A 22814-nucleotide genomic window follows, 5' to 3' on the forward strand; every position below is an offset into this window, starting at 1 on the left:
GAAGTATGGCACTATTGTAGAACAACACGGTGAATATCTTTCGAGTAGTCTTCCCTAATCTGAAGTCAAAGTAAGTCCCGCAGTAATTATTTGACTGCAGAAATATTAGTATTTACCTGATTGCTTCTTTGATTAAAACCTATCATAGGAATCTCAATGCCTACCAGATGAAGTTTAAAATTTTAGCCTCTTTCCACTTGATGAAATAATGGCAACACTTTCTAACATCTTAGTTTTCTCTGCCTTTCTTGGCCTCTGATGGAGTCGGATGCTCTGATCCAGGTGTTTTTTTATATATATCTATATAATATATACACTGAGCTATCACTGCACTTACAATCCTTTGTTAACTTTTTTTAAAAGTCTTTCTTTGCTATTAGATGAAGAAGTTCTCCTGGGGTGATGCTGGTGACCCTCACATTTCCCGCCTTGCACTGAGCACAATGTCGAAGGTGAAGCAGTCAGACCCATGTTTTCAATTTAATGAATTGATTAACCTTTATTATTGCCATGTAACCTCTTTTCTCACCCTCTCACAGGCTGACAAAGATGAACTACTACAATCAATTCTATAACTGCAAACTCAGACCTATTAAATAAAAGTTCACTTCTGCTTCTCAATCTTGGAGGCTATTGTGGGCCTCACTAAAAATCGACAAGTGAAAAATTCTGAAATAAATGAGACCTAATAACACAACTTAGAAACCAGTGCTCTTATAATCAAATGGATAACTTAATTTATTATATACCATTAAAATATTTCAAAATAGAATCAAATCATGACACAAACCCAAAGTGAAAAAAGCATTTTATTTTCATACAAATTTTATCACATAGTTTTATTTGTCTTGGACATTGCACATCAAGTCCTCTTATTCATTTTTATTTTAATCAGAAAAGATTTTTCAGAACCTTGCCTACTTTTGAAACAACGTCATTCAAAGTAGATGTTAGTGGTCCAGTTTACACTTTAGATCATGTACAGACAAAATAAGAATGAACGTTGAACACAAGATGTGGAAGGGGCGCAAGTTAGTGTCTACATTTAGAACCTCCAGTAGTTCTTACAAACATAAGCTTAATTTTACAGTACAGGAGGGCTCAGAGATCTGTGCCATTGCCACATGGTGGGGCGTGTATGCTCCTGTGATGGCTGAAAGGTGATCTTGTGCCTCAATTACACAATGATTGGTTCCACCATGTAATGAGAAAATCTCAACGGGCTACTAGTTAACTACCAAGCCTTGTTATTTTCGGAGTATCTTGCATCTTTCCAGCAGTAGCTTATTTAGGGGAAGCAGGTAGGAAATGTCCTCCCACCTAGGAAGCTTCAGAATGTGTTACAGTAGGTAATTAGGCAAACATGAGCAGGGCAGAAGAGGGCCCCACAACAGTATTGTCAGGAGACCATCCAGTGATGGTCAGGTGGTTGTTAAACTGTCTCTTTAAAATAATAATTGGTTGTAGTTGGCACCAGGGAGAGGCAGTTTCCTAACAGATAGAAAAGCCTGAAACTGGTGATCAGCAGCTTCCTAATAATATCTCAGGAGTTGGACGAGTGGGCTCAAGTATACACACTGAGAGGCAAAAATGGTGGCATCTGACTGCTATATGATCTTCCTCTAGGAACATTCAGCTGGCAAGGGAAAATGCCTCAAGTGAGTATGTTCACAACTCCAGTAATCACACTGCGCATGCGGCCCCTCCCAAGTGCTGGCAGGTCACTGCACATACCGACAGCCCACTGCGATGAAAGAATCAGGGGAGAATGGACACAAGACCCCGGAAGGATGCCAATGTATAAAACCCCAAGTCAAAGCAACCTATGTACTTGGATCTCTCAAGTTGCCCACTTGGCCCTCTTCCAAGTGTACCTTACTTCCTTTTGTTCCTGCTCTAAAACCTTTTAATAAACTTTCACTCCTGCTTTAAAACTTGCTTCAGTCTCTCCCTCTACCTTACGTTCCTTGGTCAAATTCTTTCTTCTGAGGAGGCGAGAATTGAGGTTGCTGTAGACGCGTGTAGATTCACCAGTGCTAACAAACACAGTTTACTGAACTGTTGCAGGTTCCACCCTCACTTCCGTGAAAGCAACGTGAGCCAACTGTGACCCATCATGTCAGTAGTTTCAGTGGTGGGATTGCATGAAAAACACAATGGTGAAACTCATTCCTTTTAAATGACAGTTCTGTACAAGTGTTCCTTCCTACTGAGATTCCCATGACGTTCGTCTCCAGGGTTGCGTTAGAATTTCTCCAAGGAAGCTTGTCCCAGCCCTTTGAGTAGGAGCTGCACTGCAGGGCTGGAATGATGGGTTGGAAGGTCGCTCTCACTAATATGAGCTATGGTGACTTTGTGCAAGTGAATTGTGAACAGTAATTCAGCTGAACTAAGTGGGAGCACTCAGGAAAACTTAAGGCAAAGGGGAAAAAGGAGTTGGAGTAGACATGAGACTCACAAAGCTCACGTGGGATTTCTTGAGAAAGAGCCTCCTCAGGTACTCAGTTGATGGCCCATGGCAAGACTGAAATTATTGCCAAGTTCGCTAGTGAGTGGGATTTAAGACAATAAAAACTCCACATTGCTAAAAGCCAAAAAGCCAAACTTTGTGCTATGTTTTATGTCAGAAAATGTGCTTATAGAATGCCACATAGGCCAAAGTTCACACTTATTTTTTTTTCTCAATTTGAAAAGGAAGTGGGAGTTACAACAATGTCTCACATATCCCACTGTGTATTTACAGTGGAATTAGTTTTTCCGAGCCAGATAAACAAGACCCCTCAGCTGTCAGATATCAAACTGGATCAATATTACCGATGCATTAGTAGATAATTCTCTGTATTAGTTCTCATGTTTCTATTACGTATAACTTACTTTTTAACCACAGCTTTGCTTTAAACTATAATTAAAAAGTCAACTGAATCTCTGTGAAAACAAATGGCTCCTGAGATTTTGAAATTACCAGAAACTACCAGAAATTTAAACAGCCTCAGGAGACAGCACCTACAGGAATAATGACAAGCCTGTAGATTGCATACTGAAAATTACTTAGTTGTTAACTAAGTATGACTTGGAATTTTGATAATAACTTTCAGCCAGTAGGGTCATTGTGATGACTTTAAAACTGCTGTGCAAGTCAGAATGTGACTCAGCCACAGAGAACTGAGACTTTTTCAATCTGAGGGCATGGTGGGAGGTGGGTCCTTCCTAACTACCTTGTGGGGGTACAGGAAGAAAGAGAAAGATCCCCACTCTGGGAAAGTAGATCACTTGTACTGCTTTATAATGAGTCTCCAGGCTTGTCCAAACCATGAGGGGGATCCCCTGTGTCCAGCATCTGCGTCAGTGTACCCCCAGCCTCCCCCAGGGCCACAGGCACACACACACCTGCACACTCAAACCTGGACTCTGAGAAAACAGGTGCCCACTGCAGTGTCGGAAATGAACCCCATCAGCAAAGTCTCCTAATAGGCCACTATTCACTTGAAGGACTGAAAACTTAATGGAGAATCAAAGACCTTTTAGGCAGCAATCTCTCTGTAAAGTAACTCCTTCACTTACCCTGCTTAGACAGTTATTCACGAAGATATGACACAGTGGATATGTGAATGAGGTTGGCCTCATCCATGCTCTTGTTATGATATCAGTGTCTTCAAGGAAGGCAGTCCATGTGTGATGCACCTGGGGAAGAGCCAGACCCAGTCCCTGGCAGAAGTCACTGCCCTCTGGCCTTGTCTCAGTTGTTCCTCCCACCTGCTACACATCCTGTATCTAGGACCACAAAGTGAACTTGGGGGACCCTGTCTGCTATGTCTTAGCCCCCTGGGAGGATGCACTGGAGGCCCCTTTATGATCTAGGACCTAGAAGTGGAGAATCCACATCCACAGCCCATGAGTGGCCCAGGACAATGGCAAACCTCAGGCAGGGGTCCCCGTGCAGCTGCAGACAGGACGAGGGGGATTCATGAAATGTCCTGGGTCTCAGAGGAGTGGGGCACTAGAATAGAGAGGCAGAGAGAGTGTGCCAGGCCCTTGTGATGGGAACCATGGAGATGGCCTCAGAGGGAAGGTGGTACAGGAGGAAAGTGGCTGCATCTGGGTGAACTGTGACTCTGGGGAGCCCGTCAGGTGCTGAGGCAGCACCTGAGGCAGTTTGGTCAGGTTGAGGCAGCACCACAGGGTGGGACACTGAGCAAGAGCCCAGTTGGGGTGAAAATGGAGCATGAAAGAAAGCTATCATCCCCGTCCCCTCTGTGGAGCAGCCTCTGGAGGTCTCAGCTCCAGGTCTTCCCTCCTGCCTCAGCTCCTGGGCAACAGATGACATTGGTGGCAGTGACCATGAGGCTCCTCCTCATTCCCCAGCAATTATCACGCTCCACTGTGCACAGGGGACCTCATACAACACAGAGGCTGACTGTGTTGGCCTAAGTGTGGGGATTTCCACCAAGCACCCTCATGATGCCCATGCTGCTGGCCTAAGTACCTCTCTGTGGGCACCACAGGACTCGGGACTTCACCCCTCAGAGTGGGAAGCTTCTCTTCCTCATCTGGCCTGTGCTGGAACCCACGGTGAGCGGCTTCTTGGAGCAGAATGTGCAACTCTGACAGAGAGTAAATTCTTCCTCATGTTAAATTGAGGATTGCGCAACCCCTGATACGGCAGTCTTGCTGATACAACTTGCTGTAAAGAGACACGCACACTTTTCCCAGGGCTGAGAAGACAAGCAGTTGATTATCTATATTGTGGCTGTACTTGTGAACCTGGGAGCTGACAGGCAGGATCACTGAACCCCTCCCTCACATCTGAGGAAGTCTAAGGGCTGTGATCCCTGTGGTCAGCTGGCCGAGGCATTCTCCCTAGAAACAGGCCTCTGCATGGATTCAAGTTCACTGATTTGCTGAAGAGTTGTTAGGATTCTGTCCAGGAGGGACAGACATTCCACCCTCACTCTCATCAACCCCCAAAACGTGTAGGTTTGGATAAATCCCAGGGATCATCCTCAATCGGCTCATTTAAAGATAGGGAAGTCTGGGCACAGTGGTTCACGCCTGTAATCCCAGCACTTTGGGAGGCCAAGGCAGGTGGATCACAAGGTCAGGAGTTCGAGACCAGCCTGACTAACATGGTGAAACCCCGTGTCTACTAAAAATACAAAAATTAGCTGGGCATAGTGGCACGCACCTGTAACCCCATCTACTCAGGAGGCTGAGGCAGGAGAATCACTTGAACCTGGGAGATGGAGGTTGCAGCAGGATGAGATTGCGCCACTGCACTCCAGCCTGGGTGACACAGCGAGACTCTGTCTCAGAAAAAAAAAAAAAAAAGATGGGGAAGCAGAGGCCTTTGGAGAGGAAGATACTCCCTTGGGATTCACATGTTGAGTTTGAGGTTGCACCAAGACCTCAAACGTCAAGGTGTCAAGCATGTGGCACCTTTTCCTTCACAACACACGACCTGAGACACTAAAGTTGACAGTATATTCTGGATTCAGTTAGATGCCTTTAGCTCATCACAGAAACCTTAAAACAGTGTTTTTTAAAATAAATTACCATGCAAGGAAAAACTGGATTCTTGTAAAACAGTAAGTACTATCTATGTATACAGGCTTAAGAATAAAAACAGATGTGTCAAGAAACGAAGTAAATCACCCACAGTCTGATCATAGTAAGACAATCCTGTCTCGTTGCAGACTGAAAGTTTGTGTCCCCCAAAACTCATATGTTGAAATCGAATCCCCCATGTGATAATACTTGGAGGTGGGGCCTTTGGGAGGTAATTAGGTCATGAGAGTGGAGCCTCATGAGTGGATGAGTGCCCTTACGAAAAGAGGACATGGAGTCAGCTCACTTTCTCTCTGCCATGTGGGGCACAAGAGGGTCTTCACCAGAAGCTGACCACGCTGGCACTCTGATCTCAGACTTCCAGTCTCCGGAACTGCGAGAAATAAATGTTTGCTGTTTACCAGTCGGTGGTACTTTTCCCAGCAGCTAGGGTTGACTGAGACATGGCTGGAAAAGAGGCCAAGCATCATCGTGGCCAAACTTCTTCTCTTCTTAGAGCCAACACTTCCTCAGGGGGCACTTAACACCCCTGTCCCATCACACTCCACTTACTGAAGCAAATTCTCCCACCTGATCACATACAGACGGGCCGGCTCTGAGGAGACATGCAATCTCCTTGTGAAACTCATCACTCTTGAAGCGTGATATGAAGCAATGTCCTTATAGTGCTCACCTACATGGATAAATGGCACCAGTCTTCTGATGGGAAAATCCACAGGAAAAGTTCAAGTCTTGACCCTAATTACAGAAGAAATGAGCTCACTGTAGTCATGAAACTCTGAGTCTAGAAGTGTCATTTCCACACCGAGCCAGGCAGTTTCTTTATTCCCTGAACCAAATGTTTATTTCTTAGCTGAACTATTCTGTGAGTGGTTGTCAAGAACTAAGATTTGTTAAATTTGTTTATTTTTGCTTTTCTCTCAGCTCAAAATTAGAAACATATGTTCATCGCCTCCACATATGTGTAGTTCAGCATGAACTGTTTTTCTCATTTTATTCCGAGCAGATCAGTCAAAATAGTTCTCATTTCAATGTTGACCTGAAAAAAGTAAGACATGCTTGACTTATTTTATTAATTGTGTTTCATTTATAAACTAGCAAATGAACTTCATTAACTGAAATATGGCCGTGCATCTCAGTGAGATAATGAGCGATACCTTCAGGTGAGAGATGCTAAAGGCATCATTAAGCCTGTGGAAGCAACATGAAGAGACACATCAGAGGCATCAAGTCCCAGAGTTCATGTCTGAAGTAGAGACTGCTAATGGAATCTGGGACTTTTCATCTCCAGTGTTCTGTCTTTAATGGGGCCATGGCTTCAGCTGAGAATAATTACCATCTGAAGACAGCTCCCAGGATGATCCATGGTGGGCTGGAGGAGCTGACACAAAATTTGCTTCTGGGTCAGCCCAGTGGGCATTGGACATTGAGTGTGCTGCCAGACGCTTCCCTGCAGGGGTGAAAGATCAGGAGCAATGAAGGCTATTGAAGAGCTCAGCTGTCATTTAGGGGCATTTAGGAAGGCAGATGGCCACGTCTTGGTCCAAAATTGATGCCATAGGTTGAGAGTTTTCTATAAAGGAATCTTGGACTTACATGACAAAAAAAATAAAAAAGGATAAACAGTAGTTATCACTGCATTGTATTTCAGAAACAGAGTATTTCAGGAGCTGAGAAGAAAAGGAAGGCAAAATGATCTATTTGGTACCAAGCTCACCTGTGTGCCCTCCAATCTCTCTGGCTCTCTCTTCTCTGTCTCTTTGTCCTTGTCTCTGTCTGTTTCTCTCTCTGTATATATATTCGTACTCACACCGACATACACATGCATATATATGCAAGATTTATTATTTAGTTATCACAGAAACCCTACGAGTTAAGCATTTAAGTAACTTAATTTTATCTAGAAATGGAGGCTTAAATTGTTATTATAACTCATGCAAGTTTCTATAGATATTAAGTGGCACAGTAAGAATTAAAGCTATCTATCTACTTATGTCTATTTATCTATCCATCATGTATTGATTATATATCAGTCATTGTCTCTCTCTCTCTCTATATATATATCAATTTTTATCATTGGTCTTATTTTTACAATCTAGCCCACTGCCTGGCACAGATCAACAGATCAAGCACTCCATGAGTTGTGTTCACCAAGTCCTGCTCTGACCCCCACCACCATGCCCATGCTCTTCCCCCATGTTCTTTTCACCACATCCCTGTGTCTCAACATTTCTGAAGATCCTGGAGGTCTTCTCTCACCATTTCTTCTCCAGGAGCTTCATTCTCTTGTAAGATTTTCCATCTAAGGCTAAGAGATGATGGAGAGGTCAAGGACCGCATAAATAAATTACTATCTATGACTAGCACTATTCTTAGCCTTGGAGAGGCAGAGATCAGTTAGGAAAAGGAGGTACAGAAGAAATGATTATTATAGTGCCTGCTTCCAAAAAATGTACTGTCACTCATTCATTCACTCCACACCCTTTCACTGAGCACATACCTCATGGTTAACATCATTCTGGGTGGTGGCAACAAGCATAAAAAGCATCTTCGCCACCTTTGAGAAGCTTCTATTCCAGTGGCCCCTGTGTCTGGCCCCTTCAGCACAGCCAGCTCTCCTCTGCACCATACCTGTGAGCCCGTCAAAGTCAAATGTTGCTGGAATTTTGCAGGACCTGCCCCAGCTGCTTCACTCTCGTGTTAGTATCAGTAGTTAAATCTGTAGTGGCTGTCCATGCTGGGGCACACGTAATCTCACAGAAACCCTATTAAATGTGTACTGTCACTGTCTCCATTTCACAGGTGAAGAAACAGAGGCTCAGCCATTTCTAAAGCACAGTGATAAAGCATGTGAACTGTGGGATTTGCCTACCTGGGTTCAGGTGCAGCCCTGACACTGACAGCTATGGGGGTTTGGAAAGATTACTTATTCCTTCCTCACCTCAGATTCCTGGTTTGTAAAGTGGTCATAATACTGACACATACTTTAATGTGGAATTGGTATAGGAATTAAGTGCATTCATACATGTTTAGAACACTGTCTCAAATTGTATAATGGTTTTGAGTTGAATGATGGTACCCCCAAAAAAGATATGTCCAAGTTCTAACCCTGAGAAGACGACTTTGGAAAAAAGGTTCTTTGCAGATGCACTTTTAAGGATCTCAAGATATGATTGTCCAGGATTAGGACAGGCCTAAATCTGGAGAAGAAGGCCATGGGAAGATGGAGGCAGAATTTGGAGTGATGCTTCTGTAAGCCAAAGAGTGCCACGGGTTGCAAGGAGGCATGGAGTAGATTCTCCTTCAGAGTCCCTAGAAGAAACAGACCTGCCCATACCTTAACTGCAGACTTCTGGTCTCCATACCTGTGAGAGTATATATATTTACGTTGAATTCAGTAACCACATTTGTGGTGATTAATATAGCAGTCACAGGACACTAATGAGGTAATTAACACCCACACCCACATAGACTTTTTAAAGCCAAATATCAGGTGTGACAGCCTGAGGGCTCAACCTGCATCACATTTCGTCACCCAGGTCTTGATCTCATGACCTCCAGGTGCTGGTTCTGCACATAAGCGTCCATCCCTGCCCTTGACCCTTCCGTTGGCAATCAGGCTTCTTTCTGTACCTTACTGAGCTCGGCTTCCCACCTGGTGCTCCATTCTCTGTTTACTCCTGCTTTGAACTTTCCCCGGGAACTTCAGGTGAAAGATACACCTTTGCCAGATGCCTGCTCCTTGCAGAAACTCCCACTGGGTTAGCTCCTTATCTTCCCTTCCTCCTCCTCACCAGGTGGGTGCTGGGGCACGGCGGGGGAACACAGCCATTGATAGCCTATTGAGTTGCAAAGTGTACACTTTATGCACAATTAGTGAGTAGTTCAAGTAGCAAATAAATAGAAGCTAAGCTGAATAGAATGCAAAATAGAGGCAGCATAGACACTATTTGCTGCAGTGGTTGGAGAGAGCACAAGGAGGAAGAGAAATATTAAGATGTGCAGTGAGGAGCAAGGGGCCCAGCCAGTCCAGGAAGCACCTCGGAGCTCAAGGCAGGGGAAGGGACAGAGAAGGAACAAGTTGGCCAAGACAGAGGGACAGATGAAACTGGGGAGGTCTTTCTAGGTGGAGGGTTTTCACAAAATATGGATTCAAATGGAAATAAAGAGTCCAATTTCCTGTACTGTTAAAATTTATAAAATATCTACATCTAGCATCCTTCCTTTGATCTATTTCAAGCCACTACATAAAATATAAGAAATAATTTAAAGAAAAAGTTCCAGGTATTTTTTATTTAGAAATCAGTGTTCATAAAGTTTAAATATTTTAGAAAAGCATTTTCCTGTGATTTTTCAATGTGTAAAACACACCAAGTGTTAAAGCGAATTAGTCCCAAATTCCCACTCATTATAAAGAAGAGAGATACAAGTAATCCTGACATGACAACTGGTCTCTGACTCTCTGGCTTGGTTATTCAATTTACAGAGCAGTTGAGGAAGTGAGCAGGTATGAATAGCCCTTAATAGTTTCTCCAAGTGTGACAGACAGAGCCACTCTGGTCTCCGACTCAGTTGGGTTCAAGAAATGTTAATAAAACTTCTTCTGGCAAAAATAAAATGATATCAGGTGGATGTATCAACCAAATCAATTGAAAGCACTAGAAATGGTAACCACATGTACAAATATGTAAAATTATTTTAAAATGTTATTTATATCTCTCCTTCGAATAATGGATTGTTTAGAAATAAAGCAATAAATTATAGCACAGAGTTTATAAGGTAGGTAAAGTTAAAGTGTATAACAACAATGGAATAAAGGCCAGGAGAAAATAAATAACACTGTTGGGAGGTTTTTGTACTATATGAAGGGGCAATATATAACTTGAAGTGTGTCTGTGATGTATACTACTATATATCCTAAAGCAGATACTAAAATAAGCAAACACAGAAGGTAGTAAAGGAGGAAAAAGACAAACAGTAGATGGGAAAAATGGAAAATAAATATGACAGACAAAGATAACTATATCAATAATTATATTAAATGTAAGCAGTCGAAACACTGAAATTAAAGGAAAAAATAGTCGAATTAAAAAGTAAGACTCAATGATATGCTACTTGCAAAAAAATTAAATCAAATTTTCCATGAAAATCCACAGGGAAAAGTATACCATGATAATGCAAATGAAAATATAGCTGGAGTGGCTGTATTTATTTCAGCCAAAGTAATTTCAGAGACAATAATAGTACTTCTATTCTCTGAATAAAGGTAATACAATTCTATCCAGGAATAAAGAAGACAAATTCTTAGTGATTGTGGAATCAATTCATCACATGGACATAATGATTTTCATCATTTGTGGTCATTTTAAGCCTCAAACGTTGATCCCCTGTTGTCAACCTTTGGTCAGAGTTTAGAGTCGCCACCCCCACCTGCCACCCAGCAGGTGCACTTGTGTGGGTGTAAAATTTGGAAAGTAGAGAAAGGGGACTAGTGACCTCAGCATTCAATTAACATATTTTAAAATAATTCCCCTGTTTCTAGAAAGTTGTTCTTCCCTCAAATATCTCTGAGATTCCAAAGACCCTCTGTTTTGCCTTTTCAAGAGCATGAACCTCCATCATTCTGCTGTGATTGAGAAGGACAGCTTCTCAATGTGCAGATGTGAAGAAGGGGACCCAGGGATCTATTTGCTTTTTAAATATAACTTAATTTGTGTCTCTTATTTGAGTCCTGGTATCAGTTAGTGTTTAACTAGGGGAGCAGTACCACTATGAGTAATGGGATGAGGGATTCATTATAGAAATCAGATTGGCACAATTAGGGGAGAAGCTGGAGAAATGAAGGTCTAAAGGGAAACAAGAACATAGGAGGAGATTCCCATCAGTCAACCTGAGCAGCCAAGCACATCTGCTGCTGAGGCTAGGCTGCTCGGGGGCTGGTGGAGAAGTTCATACCAGAACTCTGCGATTCCCCAGAAAAGCAGAGCAGCGCCTGACACCCAGGCATGCCCTGGCATTATCAGGCAGATCTTGGTGTTTTTATGAGCTGGTGTGGCACTCACGGCTGTGCCTCGGTGCTTTCCTGTTGAACATAAATGATTTCACAGAACATTAATATGAGACAAGATCACTCTGTGACTATGATAGATCAAGACACAACGACAACAAAGATAGCAAACAGACCATTCCAGAATCATGCCTAAATAGAGACAAAACATGCATATCATCTGAGCTGCAAAATACAAAAATCTCTCTTCCTCAGGTAATATGAGTGGCTGCTTTTTTTATTATTATTAATTACTGCTTTAGCATCTAGAATGCCCTCCCATAGGTAAGATTTATTGAGGTACCAATCATAGAATGACCTTCCCTTCTTGACTGTAGCCAACAGAGACCAATTCCCTATTTCACTAAATCCTTTCAAAACCACCAAGCAAAGCCCACATCCTATAATAGGTTCTTTCTGACACCCTTTACTGGGACACCTGGCAATTCTCCATGGCGTGTGTATACTCCCTCACGGTGACAAACGAGAAACCCAACTTACTTAAGTGCAGGTGAGCTCTTGGAGGCCTTTGGCTGGAGGGCACCAACATCTCACAGCCCAGCATGTGGTGACAGACTTGGGGCCACTGTGTTCAATAGAGTCAACAGTCAGGAAGAAGATGTGGATGAAAACAGAAGACAGTGAGGACTAAAGGCCAGGAGAAAAGAAATGGAAGTATATTGTTGTGAGGATTTTGTACTATATGAAGGGGCAATATATCACTTGAAGGGTGCCTGTGATATATACTACTATATATCCTGAAGCAACTACTAAAATAAGCAAACAAAGAAGATAGTAAGAAAGGAAAAAGACAAATAGTCAATGGGAGAAATCACCTGGCAGCTCTGCACCTTACCTGCTTCCTCCTCTGAAATCTTTGGTTGCCACCTAGCTTTTGCCTCCTTAGGTCTCAGGAAATGATCTCTGTTGGTTCCTCTTATGCAGAGCCACTGGGGAAAGTTGAATGGGCATTCCTGCCTTGTTTGAAGAATCCTCTGTATTCTCACTGCAAGGTCAAAAATTCCTGGCTTGTTTGAAGAATCCTCTGTATTCTCACTGCAAGGTCAAGATTTGGTCTTCTCAGGTTTTAAAGCCAGCTATCACATAATCAATTTCTTCTTCTGCTCCCATGTTTTTGTTTGTTGGTTTTTGTCTCTCATTTTCCCTATTCTTGTGCGTCTTATTTTATTAAAATATCTGCACTGGAGGTTTCAGTGGGGTGCTGGGATAGAGTGAAATCTGATGCATTGTTAATTGAAAATCGCTGCTCAGAAGTCAGGCCTTTTGTTTACCATTACACAGGTGCAGAGAAGGCTGGGTGCTTCCCAGGGGCTTGTGCCCTCTGTCCAGAGTGAAGAGCACCCCTAGTGGTCCAGCCAGGGACTGCATCCACCAGCACTCTCATCCAAGTGTGGCCATTGGATCTTGCCCATATTATGTGGAAAGAAGTGAGTTGTGTTGCTTTTGGGAAGGCATATTTTAAAAAACGACTTTTTTGTTTGTTTGTTCCTTTAATCGACAAATGTTAAGATTGTTGTCTTTGCTTTGGAATCAGCACAAACGTATAAAGTTAATTAGCACACATTCTGAACAGGGAACTGTGTCATATCAAGTAATAAACAGTAAACCTAATCATCAAAGTCAGGAGGAAGGAAACTTTTTTTGTGAAAGATAGAAGTAAATATTTTCAGCCTTTCAGGCCATGTGGATCTCTGTTGCATAGTATTTGTTTTTATAAAGAATGATTTAAAATGTAAAAAATCATTCTTAGCTCACAAACTGTACACTTACAGAACCTTTACAGGATATAACTTGTGGGCCCAGGTTTAGTAGTCTGGGCTCTGAGAGACTGGAGGATGTAAGAAATGAATCTTATACTAATAAGTAAGACCCTTCAGGAACCATGAATGGACACATCCCACTTTAAGGCTGTGAGATCCTTGAAGGCAAGAATCATATTTTATGCTTTCCTCCTTACAATTATTTTATCTCATATGGGGCTTTTAATTTCATTAAATTTTCACTCTCACATTGGTCTGTACAAGCCTCTACATTAGATGCTCTAGACTTAAGAATAAAATAGATGATCCCCAATACAATTGAGTTAAATGAAATAAAATATATCTAATTCAAATTATACTGCAAACGTTGAAATAATAATTATGGAATAGAATATTAAGCATTTTGTAATATATAAAATTACATAATATATACAATTGAGCCTCTATTGAGGTTCAATAGGGGTTCTATTATGTTGGAACCTCATTGTGATTCAGTGGTAGCCATTGCTACCATTGAAAATCTGTGTCACTCTTAGTTTTTAATATTTAAATGTGGAAGCCTAAATGAAAGGAAAGAATGATGCTTATTTTTCCTTTATCCTGAAACATGTGGAAACATAATAAGAATATTATTAAAATTTTATATAATTCATTTATTTAAATCAAGACAAAAATAATATAAATTTTGTCTGATGAGATATGGTGATCTCCCCTAGGGATTTGATAAAATCAGGTATTTTTATCTTCTCAAGATCATTTTAAGAAATGTCCCTACATCAAATTACTCTGCACTTAAAAATTCCTTCACATATATCAGAGATTGGGCAAGTCTGGATTCCAAGAGAAAGTTGAGAGCTAAGCAAGATTCAGTAAGAGCCATATTTTTTTTCCCTTGAGCTATGATTAAGTTCTTTGCATCTGTTGTGTGAATATCCTTGTCAGACTGAACAGATTGGAATTCCATCCTATGAGCAAAACCAAAAGCATCTGGCTTTTGCTGAAAAGTGCAACACAGAAAGCCATCTTGAAAATACAACCAGTCGTCATGCCAGCATCCTGCAGTTAGTTTAGCAGCTGGGGACCCAAAGAACGCATGTGGATTTGTGACACCATAATAGATTTTGAGTCTATGTAATTAATGAATGAATTCCTAGTAGATGTGTTGCCAAACTAAGAGATTGACATTATTTTTCTATTTTAATCTATGCACCACATGCCTGGTTTCCTGAGTTTAGGCTCTGGCAGTAGCTATCTTTGAATTGCTACTGCTTCACATAAGGAACTTACCTTTCTATGGCAATACTTCTACTACATTGAATCCAAATTTTCACTGGAATAAATACAATTAGATAGGTCCACAGTGAAGAAAAAATACGATTATAGCAAAGAAACCCAGTATAATGAAGTCCACAGCAGCTTTGTGACTTACCCGTTGCTCGGGGTTCTTAACGGTAACAGAGTAAGTCCAGAGCACACATTGCCCAGCTCTGAGAAGGAAGATCTGCACGTGGATCCAGGCTTTTATGTCTCTACTATGTCCATCATGTTTATCTTTTGCTCTGGACATTTTCTTTCTAACTTCTTTAGTCGACTCTCATAGGACATGATTTTCATGAATGTGCAGTGGTGGAAGAGAATTTTCTTTACTCCGTGGGGGCATCTGAGATTATTATCATATGTGGAAGGAAACAGCCTGCATTCAGAACAGACCTGAACAATCCTGACAGCTTCTATTAGAAACATATTGACTATAGACAAACAAATGATTATTTTTACAAAGAAATTTTGCTTACTTAGATCTCTGATATCATGGTGAAATCACAAGTCTAATTAGCACTAATCATTAGGATGATTCCACAAATGCAGTTCCACCATCTTGGAGGTCCTCTCTACTAAGAAAACGCATGTTAAAACATTACATTTCAAGTGACAATAGATATCTATTTTTGAAGGATAAAGAAAAGTATTATAAAAATATTGATCATCACTCTTTTAAGCCTGATTGATTAAAACATAATTTAAATATTTTTATTTTAAGTGGAAAATGTGGCTTACAAGTACACAGATATGTTTAAATATATTAAGTGCTGAAGTTCAAATAAATAAATCAAAAGAGAATAGCTAAAATTCATCATCTTCTCTATTAAACCGGACATTCTTTCTGACTTCCTTAGTGTATAAATAATGCACACGTTTCTCAGGGATTCAGCTCCAGATTCTAGCCTCAGTCATCTTTTCGCCCATCTCCATCCTATTGTATGCACTTTTGATAATTCTTGCTTTCCTTCTATTTCTCTTGCTAGATTATTATCGTCTCTCTCTATTACCAAGGTCCCTAGAGCAATCTTTACTCTCCACGTCTATGCAATCTAAGTTCACACAACATGCTGCCATAGAGGAACTTCTCCACGCACCATGCTGATAAGGTCCATATCTTGCTCAGACACCTTCCATTTAACCTTTAAGCATTTTTGGTAATTTGTTTAATTAAAAGGCACCATCCTTCTCAGGCGCAATAGATGGGTCACACAAGTTGCTTTCTATTTTCATTGCCCCCTCCTGGGAAGCCTGGGAGTGCCTAACTTGTCCTTAAACTTTTAAGAAAGTCTTTTCATAGAGATCCCCGCACTTGCCATTGACTCATCTCTTCCTACAGCCACCACTCAGTCAAAGTTGCTATATCTTGGAGAGAGGCTGACCATATCAACTGGATACCTCTGCAGGGTGATACTGTCCCAAGGGAATTGAAATTTTTTAAAAATTACTTTTTTACATATAAAGCACAGATATATATATATGTATATCTGTTTATATGTATATATGCATATATAGATACATATGTGTGTATATAAGTATATTATATATAATATACACACTCATATAGATACATATACCCCTATATATACATACACACACACAAATGCAGAGTATATATCTGAATTTGTATGTAGATAGGAGTGATCTGAGAAGTGTCTAAAATATCTCATTAGTGGGGTGATAATGACAGAAAGGTTGAGGAGCATTGCCATTGCGCTATCTAAATCCAATGAGGTTAACAAGCTCGGGTTTCCCTAACAAGCTGCAGTGAGCATGTGGCCTCATGGCCAGCAAGACCTTCTTGGAGCAGAGAGGTTTGTTTCCGGCTGTTAGGAGTTGCCCTCTGACAGTAGAAAAATGCTTATACTGTATCACTACACTATATGTCAAAATGACTGAAAGATTGCTTTTTTAATTGGCAAACGGGTAGTAAGATTGAAATTCAATAATCCCATCAAAATAAGCAGTAATGGCCCAGTGTTCTGTCCAAGTTCTTCCTTCCCTTAGAAAGAAATATTATTTAATGAAATAATAAATAAATAGTTAACTAATATTAATGATAGTTACTGTTTGAACATCAATTATGGATCTGTCATGAGGCTGAAATTCCTAATTCTATTTTTTCTTTTAAGCTCTGAAACAGCATTATAAATGTGTATTTTTATCACCATTTTACAGGGGAAGAAACTAAAACTTGAAAAGCTCAAATGATTTATTGACGGTCAAAGAGTTCGTTCTGAAAGTTAAGATTCAAACCTGGGTCTCTTTAATTCAAAATCCTATAATCTTACTCACTAATATACCAGAAAGATAACCTATTAAAACTATCTTGGGAGGCGGAGGTGGGTGGATCACCTGAGGTCAGGAGTTTGAGACCAGCCTGGCCAACATGGCGAAATCCCGTCTCTACTGAAAATATAAAAATTTAGCCAGGCACGGTGGCGTGCACCTGTAATCCCAGCTACACAGGAGGCTGAGGTAGGAGAATCACTGGAACCTGGGAGGCAGAGGCTGCAGTGAGTCGAGATCATGCCACTGCACTCCAGCCTGGGCAACAGAGTAAGACTCCGTTTCAAACAAAAACAAAAACAAAACTCCTACCAGTAGAATCCAGGAAGTGATGTTCCATGTTAAGGGCAATTTCATCTCCAGGGAACTGGAATTGGGAACCAGAAGGTAAGAGGCACAGAGCAGAAACTTCAAAGCGGGGGTGCGAGGCTGGGGGAGGTGTTCCCTACTGAGTCTCTAGAATTATGGGTAAGAAGCTTCATTTCCACTTGGCCTATAGCTGAATTCTAGTTCTAAGGACAAGCCAGGATTTGTTTTCAGGGACTAGAATGTCTGCAAACTATCCAGCTGTATCTGTTTTTACTGTCAAGCATTTATGTTGACTCAACAATGTTTAACAGATAGACTCACCAAGTAAATGCTGCTTGTCAGCTTCCTGTTAGCTCAGCTGGCACTAAAAACCACAGCACTTCTGAGCCAGTACTGCGCAAGCTCTGCAGTGCTCAGGGTGAGTTCCTCACCCAAATGCATCCGAAGGTGGCCCAGAAGTGCTTGGCTGAGTGGCTGCAGGTGGCTGGGGGCTTAGAGAAACCTATAAACATGGGAGATTACATCAAGAATGACATCCCTCAGAGAAGTGCCGCTGAGAGGGGGACTCTGGCTGTTTATGTGAGTTCTCTGGAACATAGCAGGCAAAGTCCCTACATAGCCTGGAAAGCAGAATCCACAAATAGCAAAAGGGGCAGCATCACAAACGCCAAATATCTGAGGGAGGGACCCAGGCAGCTATGTGCAGCAAGATAACCACACTACAAAACTAGTCAAGTCACAAATGCCAGGCTTTCCAGGATTGAACAAGTTCAATTGTAGAACAACATTCTACAGTGACCAAGGCTCATAGACTAGTGACCCCCCCCACACAGTGACCCTGACACTTAGCCCCTCAGGGTCAAGGCACTGCTAGGGTTCCCCAGGCGTGACAGAGTCCTGGTAAGGAGTCGATGTAAATAGCATCGGAAGTGAGAAACCTGCGGGGGAGACGTTCTTCTCTCCATGGTTGTCTTAAAGCAGAAGCTCAAATTCCCATCTCTTCAGAAAGGCCAAGAGGACTATTTTGAAGTCTGCAATGTGGGGAGCAGTGGTCTCCTATATTTTTGGATCCCCACACAGCAAAACGTTGGGGTAACATCTTGATGACATGTTGAAAAATGCCATATGATATTTAAAAGTGTGCATCATATCTGTTCTAGCATTTGCAGTGGCGGGCAGACAAAGAGAGAGAGAGAATATTATACGGTCTTCAAAGTTAGGTAACATTTCCAGCTATGAAATATTTAAATATTCTGATTGCAAGTATATTTAATCCGTCTTTCTCTTCTGTCGCTATCTCTGTCTTTCCTTTTTTATACTAAGTAAACTTTCTCAGCCTAGAATTTGAGCCCAGCCAGATCCTCTCTTGGGTTGGAGATGATGAGTGCTTGTCTACTCTTAGCGTCCTGCAGACCAAGACAGGCAGTGAAGCACCTGGCCGGCCTGACACTGATGGTGCATTTGCTGTGGATCCCAGCAGGCCATGACTTTGCATCCATCAGTCCATCATGGACTGGGAGACAGTAAGAGGTGGCTGTGGGAGTGAGCCTCCAAAAAGCTATGAAAACATTTTATTGAAAAGTCAACACATGAGATGATGTTCAGATTTTGTTTCTCAAATGTTTATATATTTTATAATCACGCAGCTAATTGTTGAAATTCTGTAGAGACTTGTGTCAGCAGAGAAAAGATTTTCTAGTCAGCTTTCCTTTTTAAGCAAAATCTTGCACGGATTTCACTATGTAAATCGCACCCACGGAAGGCTGCCTTGGTGGAAGAAAGCGGGACTCCTGGTTTCCTGGGTTCAGGCTCAGTCTCACACTGCCCCCCAGTGACCGCAGCACCCTAACCCCCAGGGATCAGCATGATCAGGAGCTGGGAACAGGTGGACACATCCTGGGGCCTAGTTACAAGTGCTTGTAGTCACAGTTTGTGAAGGCCCCAAAGGATTTTACATTAAAAATTCTATACAGATTAGTAGTCTTCCCAACATAGATTGGGGAATTATTTTAGAAAGGTTGAGGTGCATGCCCAAAGTCACACAGCTGAAAGAGGAGTCAATATGATCACCCAGGTCTGTCACCATTTGGTTCAAGTTGTGTTTACACCACCATTGCTTGCCATTAAACAACTGTACCATGGGCTGAGGGCCAAATTACTGCACGTTGCTCCATTGCTCAATGTGCCTGTCATGCCAGCATAGCCCTAATAAAGACGTCTGCACACAAGAAGGGGCTGTGGGAAAGTGCTCAGGGTCAGGAATCCAGATGAAAAGAGGCCCTAAGAGTCTTTTGGATTTCCTAGGGCTTCTTACACTAGGATGTCATGATAAATGACTTTATCTTTTTATTCTGATACTGTTTTTGGTTGTGACATTTTCAGAACTTTGTTGCTCACAAAAGTTCACAAATACAACTACAAATCTCTACGTAATGCTCATATAATAATTAAATTAGCTTTTCTTCTCTTTAGAATCAATGGGACACCATTTATATTTCTCTTAGTTGCTCAGAGCTATATAAAATACACATAGCTTTAAATCTAACTGTTATGCCATGGCTCTAACTGGAAATATAATTACTTTAAGGAGTCACAAAAATGGTTAATTAAAAAATAAACTTGACTGAAAGTTAAATTTGGATTTTCTTGGCAAATCAACAAAAATGAAGCTGCCATTGTTATTGTACAACAATGCTTATTTGCAAGTCTTTCTCTTCTATTTTATTGTAATTTTCTATGAGTAACATAAGCATTTCTTAGTAAATGAATGAAGGAATTTATTAACCATGAGTAAATGATTGTATACCTTTAAATAAATTGGCTTTGAGTTTATACAGCATCCACATTAAAATAAGCTAGGGTAGTGTCCCAAAGGGTTAAGACAAAACTTCTGATAAAATAAGCTTAGTAAAATATACACACAGGAATGTGAACATGTTCTTATTCTTGAGTTCATTTTCCACTCTTTTCAGGTTAGCTTGGGGTGAATTAATTAAGTCTGCATCCTACTGGGCAAAGTCCTTTCCTCATTACTTTGTTTCTGCTCCCCTCTCTTCCTGTTGACGCTGATGGACCACCAGGCCTAAAATAGATACTAATTATTTTCCACCTTTTACCCCTCACTGTTCAAAGTAGTGCATGATGTTTTCACTGTAAGACTCCATTAACACAGAGCTCATTAAAGCCACAGGTAATAAATGAATGTACAAGAGCAAATATTTTGTTGAGTTAAAGATACAAATAATACAAATCACAAACAGAAAGACAAATATCATACAGAAAATTTTACCCACTCTCTTTTTATTATGGAAGAGGAAAAACCTGATGTGTGTCATGCAGAAAGCAGTGCCTGCCCTAGTGGTTATAGGAGTTTCTGTCCATTGCTGACTTTGTATGTGAAACAGCACCATTAGTAATCTTGGGACTGTAGGTCTCATGGCCACTGTTCTACTAAAAATGAAACTAAATTTATTGAAGAAGTTTATGTGAAAAAATGTGTGCCAGATTCAGCAGGCAACTGTACCGATACAACTTTGTGAAAATTGGATACTTTGGAATTGTCTGCTACCCAAATTGTATCCCAAGAAAATCTCCTGCCTCTACACATTGAGAAGTTTAGAACTATTATGCTGTAGTCATTGAGTGAAAAATTAGTTCCCAACCACATAAATGCTCCACATTCTACAAAAGGGAGAAAACAAGAAAAATCAAAGCAAGCTAACTACCAGCAATGTGGAAAAGTGGAGATAGTTTGTTAAACACCAGGTGTTCAGTCTAAGCCCTGGTGCTTGCTGCACAGAAAGCCAATCACTGAGACAATGAGTATTGTCAAAGAAGAAGGCTTTATTCAGGTGCTGTAGCCGAGGAGATGAGAGATGAGTCTCAAATCCATCTCCCTGATCAACTAAAATTAGGAGTTTATATAGCAGAAATGTAACTACGTACAGGAAAACAGGATGGGGGCATGATAAAGAAGAGAAGTTGGCCAACAGGAAGCAGGTGGTTGGTTAGGCAACCATGATGGGTGAGGAGCCTGGTTCCTCATTGTCCAGATGCTGAGTTTCAATTCCTTGGTATTATCTGGGAGGTCTGATGATTGGATTCCTGAGAAGGGAAGTCAGATAAAACAACGATAACTTTCTCAAGTTTTAAGACTGTGAGTGCTAATTTCCACATTCATTCAAAAGAAACCACAAACATGAGTTCTGTGGGTCCAGTTTCAAGTTGACTGGCTTGTAACAAAGGATACTTCATGATCTGAGAATACAACAAAACTAACTTCTCTACACGGTATTGACATGCAGATTGTAAATTTATTAGTAAATGTCCTATGTAATCAGTAATAATCTATCATTACCATTGTCATAGAATTTACTAAGCAATTTTGGATTTACACTCAATCTCTATATAACATTCCTACAGGGTAAAAAGGAAAACTATTTTATTCCTTTTATAGATGAAGAAACCAAGGCTCAGAGACCTTCAATGATTCCATAAAGTCACTGTTCATAAATGATAAAACTCATACCAGAACTCAGGTCTCCTGACTTTTACTCAATGTTTCTCCTCATATGTGGCACTAAAAATGTGTCAATGCATAATGCAGTAAATGAAGTGATTAATTTTATGTGTCAACTTGAATGGGCCACAGAGTACCCAGATATTTTGCCAAACATTATTATAGGTGTTGTTGTGAAGGTGTTTTATGGATAAAAATAATGTTTAAATTGGTAGAATAGTGAAGCAGATTGCCCTACACAATGTGGATGAGCTCATTCAACCATTAGAAGGACTGAATACAAAATTCCACCTCCTGACAACCTTCAAACCAGGACTTGAACTGGGACACTGCAGATTTGGAAATTTCCAGCCACCAAAATTGTGTGAACTAATTCCTTATACTAAATCTCTTTTTATATATTTACCTATGTGTGTGTGTGTGTGTATATATATATATGAATGTGTATATATGTGTATAGGTATATATGTTTACCTATAGGTCACCCCCACAGGAGAGCAGCTCCTCTAGACCAGTGTTGGTAATGTGCACGCTCCCTGAATCAGGAAGCCTGAGACATGTTCCATGAAAGAAGGGTACTGGGGCCCATGTCAGTATTATACTGTAAATATGCAGTTCAAAGTTTCTGTTATATCAGTCAGGAAATAAAAAACAGACTTTTAAAATATTGATACCAAGCCAAAAAATATGGTGCTGGAAATAAAACCATAGGCCAACCTTTTGTATGTATAGGAATATAAAAATTCTAAACATAATATTAGTAAACTAATGCCAGCAAGTTAAAAAATTATAACATATTAGTAAACTAATGCCAGCAAGTTAAAAAAATAAAAAAATATATAACACCAGCATCTAAGTTGATTAAGATGTAGTATCCTATAAAATTCCATATCAATCTTGGTGAAATCTTTGCACCCTGTAAACTAAAAGAAAAGTTTCACAGAAAAGTGTATGTATTAGTCCATTTTCACACTGCTATAAAGAACTACCT

The 22814-nt window shown here is 40.7% G+C and overlaps 1 long non-coding RNA gene across 2 annotated transcripts; it reads right to left on the reverse strand.

Moving 5' to 3' along the window:
• Positions 1-810: 810 nt before the first annotated feature.
• On the reverse strand, positions 811-15297 carry LOC104006343 (uncharacterized). 2 transcript variants are annotated; one of them, XR_010157140.1, is made up of 3 exons: positions 15183-15297; positions 14819-15049; positions 811-12664 (listed from the first exon to the last, which is right to left on the reverse strand). It is a non-coding gene; the product is annotated as an uncharacterized LOC104006343 (long non-coding RNA). The 2 variants fall into 2 exon arrangements; XR_001717468.4 differs by having other exon boundaries at positions 811-6601; positions 6720-12664; positions 14819-15297.
• Positions 15298-22814: the final 7517 nt, after the last annotated feature.

This window comes from Pan troglodytes, chromosome 4 (assembly GCF_028858775.2).
Source record: "Pan troglodytes isolate AG18354 chromosome 4, NHGRI_mPanTro3-v2.0_pri, whole genome shotgun sequence".
NCBI classification, from domain to species: Eukaryota; Metazoa; Chordata; class Mammalia; order Primates; family Hominidae; genus Pan; species Pan troglodytes.